General features: G+C 38.4%; 1 non-coding gene across 1 annotated transcript; it reads left to right on the top strand.

Moving 5' to 3' along the window:
* The first annotated feature begins 1344 nt into the window (after nt 1-1344).
* Nucleotides 1345-1450, top strand: LOC145599915 (small nucleolar RNA R71). The gene has a single exon (XR_014104162.1). It is a non-coding gene; the product is annotated as a small nucleolar RNA R71 (small nucleolar RNA).
* Nucleotides 1451-7080: the final 5630 nt, after the last annotated feature.

Genomic DNA, 7080 nt, shown 5'->3' on the forward strand with positions numbered 1-7080 from the left:
AATTGAGCATCAAGCTTAGCTCTCACAAATCTTTGGGGAAAAGGTAGCCTCTCCTCTCTAGGTTGGAGATTTAGGGGCAAGGGGGTGGTCTCTTTTTCCTTTTACACCTCAACATCCTTCTCCCTCTCAACATTAGAAGGTTCCTTGGTTCTCTCACTCCCCCTCTCCAACTCTACTTCATTTCGAGGTTCTTCCTCAACTAAGGGGTCACTCCCTACTACCTTTCCACTCCTTGTTGTCACGGCATACAAAGGTTTTGGGTTGACTCCTTGACTAGGGATAGAGGAAGAAGAAGAAGAATTGGAAGCAAGTTGGCAAATTTGGGTTTCAAGCATTTTCATATGAGCATTGGTTCGCTTCTTTTCTTCCTCATTCCTCTTCTTTTCCTCCTCATGCATCTTCATGATGGCATCTAGCTTAGCCATCACGGGATCATTAGAAGGGGCCTCAATTTGAAGAGGTTGTTGAGGTGGAGGAAGTTGGGATTGATGGAAACCCGGAGGCCTATTGGTTTGGGCATAGTTAGAAACATTTTGGCCCCTATTGCCTCCGGTTCCTTGGTTGGGAACATTGCCTTGTCGGTTATTTCCCATGTTACCTTGATCACCAAAATTTTGATTTTGATGGTCTTGGTAGCGGGAGTTGGGTTGTTGGTTTTGGTAGCCATACCCTCTTTGGTTAGAGTAGCCTCTTCCATTGAAATTGGAAGGGCCTCCCCCACCATGGTATTGGTTACCATAACCACCACCACTTTGATTCCAACCACGGTTTCCACCTTGATTCCAATTCCCCATTTGATTGGGGTTTGGCCTCAAGTTCCCTACATTTTCCATTCTAGGAGCAAAATTCATAGCATTGACATCTTCTACATTATCATCATGTTCATAGGGAGGGGGTTGAACTTCACAAGCATACACACAATGGGAGGTATCATGATCATAGGTTTCACAATTTGAGCAAAACATGCATCCTTGAGGCATTTTATTATAAGAAGAGGGGGAAGAAGTGGCCATACCATTGCCTCCCTTGGTTGAAGGGGAGGTATTACCATGAGGGTTGGACCTTTCTTTCATCATTTCATCCATTTGCTTGGCCATCTTGGAGATTTGGGAAGAAAGGTTGTTGATTGCGTTGGCTTGCTCCAATGCATAGACACCTTTGCTAGAAGTGGCCTCCCTTTCTCCTTCGTACCAATCATCATAATGCTTTGCGGCCTCCTCTATGATGCATTCCACTTCATCCTCTCCCTTGTTCATGATTGGACCGCCAGCGGCGGCATCTAGGCTTGTTCTCCCTTGAGGTGAGAGACCTCCATAGAAAGTGTGGATGAGTTGATACTTGGGTATCCCATGATGTGGGCATTGGCGTTGAAGCTCCTTGTACCGGTCCCATGCCGCACTTAGAGTCTCACCATTCTTTTGGCGAAAGCCTTGGATCAACGATCGAGCCTCGGCGGTCTTCCTATGGTTATAAAATTTCCTCAAGAAAGCCGTAGTCACTTGGTCCCAAGTTGTGAGAGAGTTAGGGGGCACCTCCTTCTCTAGCCATTCTAGACCTCTCCCAATTAAAGAAAATGGAAACATCTTGAGGCGGATGTACTCTTGAGTCACCCCGTTGGCTTTGATTGTGTCACAATATTTCTCAAATTTTTTTAAATGCTCATGAGGGCTCTCAAATTTTCCACCCGAGAATTGTTTCCTCTCTATCAAAGCAATCAAATTGGGCTTGATTTCGAAGTTGTTGGCTTGAGTGGTAGGAGTTAGGATCCCACTTTGGGCTCTAAAGGCTTCGGGAGCCCCAAGACGACTCAAAGGTGTATTCTCTCCCATTTTAGGACCGTCTTCACCTCCGGACTTAAAGTTTGAAAAGGGGTTGATTTCCGGACTTGATAGCGAACTAGGGCTATCTAAGTCTTCACTTGAGGGTGAAGATGGTGGAGTATCTTCCAATTCTCTTACTCCTTCTTTCGTTGGGGTGTGAGAATTTCTACTCCTCGCTCTCGCTTCTCTTCGAAGTAAGGACAAAGATCTTTCTAACTCCGGATCAATGGGAACCAAAGACCTTGAGCGAGTTCGTCCTCTGTTCATACAACAAAGCTAAGGAGAACGTAAGCACTGACAAGTAACAAGAAGTAACAAATACTAACAGACAAGGAATGAGATAGTCTCAAATGAAGTAGTGAAAAATTAATGGAAGCCGTCTCCCCGGCAACGGCGCCAATTTGACAAGGGAATAATCGCGTCGTCAAACGACTACACCTAGATTAAATATAATTTATACACCTAAACAAACCTAATACAAGTATAAGGCAAGTATAGGGGTCGAACCACAAGGAGACGTGCATAAACACCACATTCACTACTCAATACTTAAGCTACCTCGGAACGAGAAGTGTGAAAAGCTAAGAAATTAAACTAGAGATTAAGAATGATTAAAACCAATATAACTAAGCACCAAGGGAAGTAGTTAGATGTAGTTGCCAATTGATCATGCAATAACACGAAAGCAAAGCAATGGTAAACTAAGCATGTAAGAATATCGAATTAAAGCTCAATCTAACTACCTTCCGGGGTCAATCAAATTCTCCTAACATATCCTTTTTTGTTTCCACACTAGAACCATATATTAGAAGGTGCAATCAAAGAACTATCGATAGCAATGGATCTTAACTAATTTAAGTCAACTTCCGTTTCTTGTTAGCAAAGATTCACCTTTAATCAACTAACAATGTGCACTTGCAAGAAGATTAAAGAACATCAAACACACAAAGACTTTAATCACCATCAACAAAACCCCAACATCATAAGCATGAATCAATCAACAACTACACCATCCCCACAACCTTGGCTAGGTGACTACTCACAAATCATATTGAAAGCAATATCAATCATCAAATCAATAAGCATCAACATGATCAATAAGCAATGAAGGAAAATCAAAATAAGCAAATAAAACTAAATACAAAAGCAAAGAAAGAGAGTAAGAAATTGCTCATTAATTGAAGATGAAGATTTACAAAGATTCAATCAAGCTCCTTCTTCAATATCCAAGTTCATCAATGGAAATCCACACTTTCTCTCTCTACTAATGAAGTTTCTCTCACTAGATTAGGGCTAAAATGTACATAATGTTCTCATTACAAAACTAGGGGTCTTAATATGCCCCTCACATTACTCTAAAGATGAGTTAAAATGCACGGAAATACCCACGAGTGCGGCCGCTCCATCGAGGGTGAGCGGACGCTCTAGAGGGTATTAATCAAAACAGCCGCCTTACTGGAGCGGGCGCTCTCCCAGACAGGAGCGGGAGCTCCAGGTGTGGAGCGGACGCTCCTCTCTGGTGGAGCGGACGCTCCATAAGTCTGGAAAATAGGGGATCATATGAGAAAATGGAGCGGGCGCTCCTCTCCGATGGAGCGGCCGCTCCTCTTTACAGCTCCGGACTCTTCTCCAAATCCATGCTCCTCTCTTCCGCTATTCCAATGCACTCAAAAGGTTGACTAAGCCTCGAGCAGGACCACGCGAGCACTCCATCAAACCTACTCAAACATTCATACACAAACATAAGCATAGAAAAGAGGGAAAGCGGCAAAGCAAAGCCAAAAACAAAGTAAAAAGGAGGGGAAAACACAAAAAGGAACAAGGCAAAGAAATCTAAAACAAAGTGCTTGAAAAGGCTCAAACAAGTGCCAAGTGAAGGGAAAAATCCTTAAAGAAAAGGATAAAAGAGTGGTATAAATACCACTCATCACAAAACCCTAACCTAAAAATCGACACCACCGCAGCCCTGATTCCAACTCTTTTTAACCACCCCAGCCCCGAAACCACCCCATCCCCTGTTTTTCGGCCACGATAAACCCTATTCCATCACCCAAAACCAAAAAAATCCATTTAACCGAGAAAACTCGAAATCCTAGGAAAAGGGTTTTCTAGGTTAAACCCGAAATCCAAAAGAGGTTGCAGTGGTGGCATTAATTGGTGTTAATTGTGGCTGTTGTGGTGGTGCGTCAATAAGCAGCAAAGGGAGATGCGGGGTTGGTCGGTGCTGCTGTTGTTGGTTGTGCGAGCGATGATGGGAGGGGAGTGAAGAAAACATGGAGGTGGAGAGGTGGTGGTGGAGAAAATAGGGTAGACGTGTGTGGTGGCAAGCTGATGGGTTGATTTTTTTTTTAATTAAAATAATTTTATTTAAAATTTAAAATTTAATTAAATAATTTTAGTCAAAATTAAAAAATCTTTTTTGTTTTAATTTTAAACCAATTACATGACTACACGTGTCATGGTAACTTACTCAACCGGCTACAAGTTGTTTGCTTGTTAACATTCAACACCCCCCCAAAAGGCTGTAATATTAATGAATAATCGAAAGATTGTGTTTTTAAAAAAGAATCGGCCAATTAAAGGTTTTATTATTATTTGTAAATTTTCCTTTATATTATTAAATTCTAAATAAAGCAATCTATCTATATATATATAATAAACAAACGGCACTCGAACTATATTTTGACATGTGTTGTTTTATGGTTTAAAATATTTATGCTATACTTTCAACCCCTAATTATTTAAACTAAATCAAAGATTATATGATAAAAAAAATAGAAATATTTGCCAATTACCATAACATAACATGATAATGCATATGAAATATGTGACAAATATGTGACAAAAATTAAGAATCTCAAGATCATATCAAATATTTTTATTAACTTGAATAAAATATTTGATATGATCTTGAGATTCTTGACATCTTTTTATTTCAATAAAGTTATGATTCTTTTTGACAAAAAATTTAAAACGTGCAGTTGCATTTAAAACCAAAATTGACATTTGTTGCCTTAACTTAATTTTAAAAAAAATTGCTTCATACCTCACCCTTAAATTAAAGACTTTATTGTCTTAAAAATAGACTTTAATGTAAAAAAATCATTTTATTAATAAATCATGATAAATTAAATAACTAATGAAATTCAATACTTATCCTTTAGCTATAAGTGATTGTCAAAATATGACAAATTAAAAGAAAAGAGTGAATAGAATGGCTTGATTATTATTCATCAATAGGTAGAGTATTTATACAAAACCTAAGAACATAAGATAGGAAACAATCTTCCTAAAAGATATACTTAAATAATATCTTTACATATAATAAACCTAAATAAATTATTCTCCTAATAAGATCAATACGGAAAATATATCACACATATATTTTCCGATATTATCTCTAACACCCTCCCGCAATCGTAACGGCAGTAACACGAACGTTGTGATTGGAAATTCTTCAAATTGTTGAAGCCGAGATGCATACTCTTGTGATGTCACCTTCAATTTTTTTTTTCTTTTCTTCAATGATTAGAACGTTCATCTTTTCGAACTCATCTGTCATCAATCAAACAGGAACGTCATTCTTTTCGAACCTAAAAATATAAAAAATTTTGGTTTTTCCAGAGCAAAACCGAGCTCTAATCAAATGTTGGTTTTTCAGAGTTAAACCACACTCAAATTTCTTATTGGTCTTTCAGAGTAAATCACACTCAAATTTCTTATTGGTCTTTTAGAGTAAACCACACTCAAATTTCATATTGGTCTTTTAGAGTAAACCAGTAAACCACACTCAAATCTCTTATTGGTCTTTCAAAGTCAACCACACTCAAGTCTCTTATTGGTTTTTCTGAGTAAAACCAAACTCATATCCAAAGGAGCAAAATCATGCTCGAATAAACTCACAAAAAAGAAAAAAAAAATTGCACAGCAGAGTTTTTTGGTAAAATTTATGAATCTCGCCGGTGAGTTTAATTTTCTAACCCACCGGCAGGGGAGAATTTTTGTGAAGTATCCCAATATCTAAACTGCTCTTGATACCATGACAAATTAAAAGAAAGAGTGAATAGAATGGCTTGATTATTATTCATCAATAGGTAGAGTAATTATACAAAACCTAAGAACATAAGATAGGAAACAATCTTCCTAAAAGATACATTTAAATAATATCTTAACATATAATAAACCTAAATATATTATTCTCCTAATAAGAGCAATACGGAAAATATATCTCACATATATTTTCCAATATTATCTCTAACAGTATTGGAGGATATATTTTAGGAAATTAATTGGATATATTTAGTTTCCATATTTTATGCTTAGTATATATTTTATGCTTAGCATAATATCTTTTTGATATCTTTTATTATTTCCTAATTCTATCAGGTTAGGAAAACGTTTTATTATTTATTGGTCATGGCCATCATCATTATGAATCAAGTGATTGAGTTTATTCAATTTATCATATTCTCTCTATTTTAACATGGTATCAGAGCAGTATATTTTCCGATATTATATCTAACAAAATACTTTGTCAAGCTAGATACAAGAAGATTATGCCATTATTGTTTTGGGTGCTCTTGTCCCTCGGGAGAGTTACAACACAAAGACTGGTCCGGTGCGGCCTGCACCTGCAAAACAAACGGAGACACCGGTTGGGTGCTGCTCCGCCTCCAACGATCAAGTTAGTAACTTGAAGGGAGAGAAAAAGGTGCGGAAATTTAAATGGGTATTTGCTCGGATTCCAAGCTCAGATATCTCTATCAAAGGGATAGTTTGTAATAAATGGGAAAGCGTGCCCTCCAAAAGAGGGGAATCTCCCTATTTATAGGGTCATTGGGATTTTTTCCCCTGATTAGGTTACTGATCCCTAATCATTATCATTGGTGGGCTGCGCCACATTGCAGCTTTCTCGGGATTTGGGCCTGAAGGCCGCTATTTCCCCCAAGTTTCTGGAGTGACACGTGTCAAGCAGAGATAGGTCCACTTTGGGCCATCCTGGGGCTGACACGTGTCATCCTCTGATTGGACCACATGGCGGGGTAAAATTACCCTAAACATTCGCCCCTCACAGATGTGACGTGGCACGCCTTGTGGCATTCTATGACACTTGTCACACTCCGGTTGTGGTAATTTTACCGCCAAAAAGTAATTGTTCACCTTCTAAGTAAATTACGGGAATGCCCCCGAATTTACCCTCTATATATAGCCGTTTACCCTCATTATTTTGTACGTTTAAAAAAAATTTCAAGAGAGAAAA

Source organism: Chenopodium album, chromosome 20, assembly GCF_948465745.1.
Source record: "Chenopodium album chromosome 20, dcCheAlbu1.1, whole genome shotgun sequence".
Classification (NCBI taxonomy): Eukaryota; Viridiplantae; Streptophyta; class Magnoliopsida; order Caryophyllales; family Amaranthaceae; genus Chenopodium; species Chenopodium album.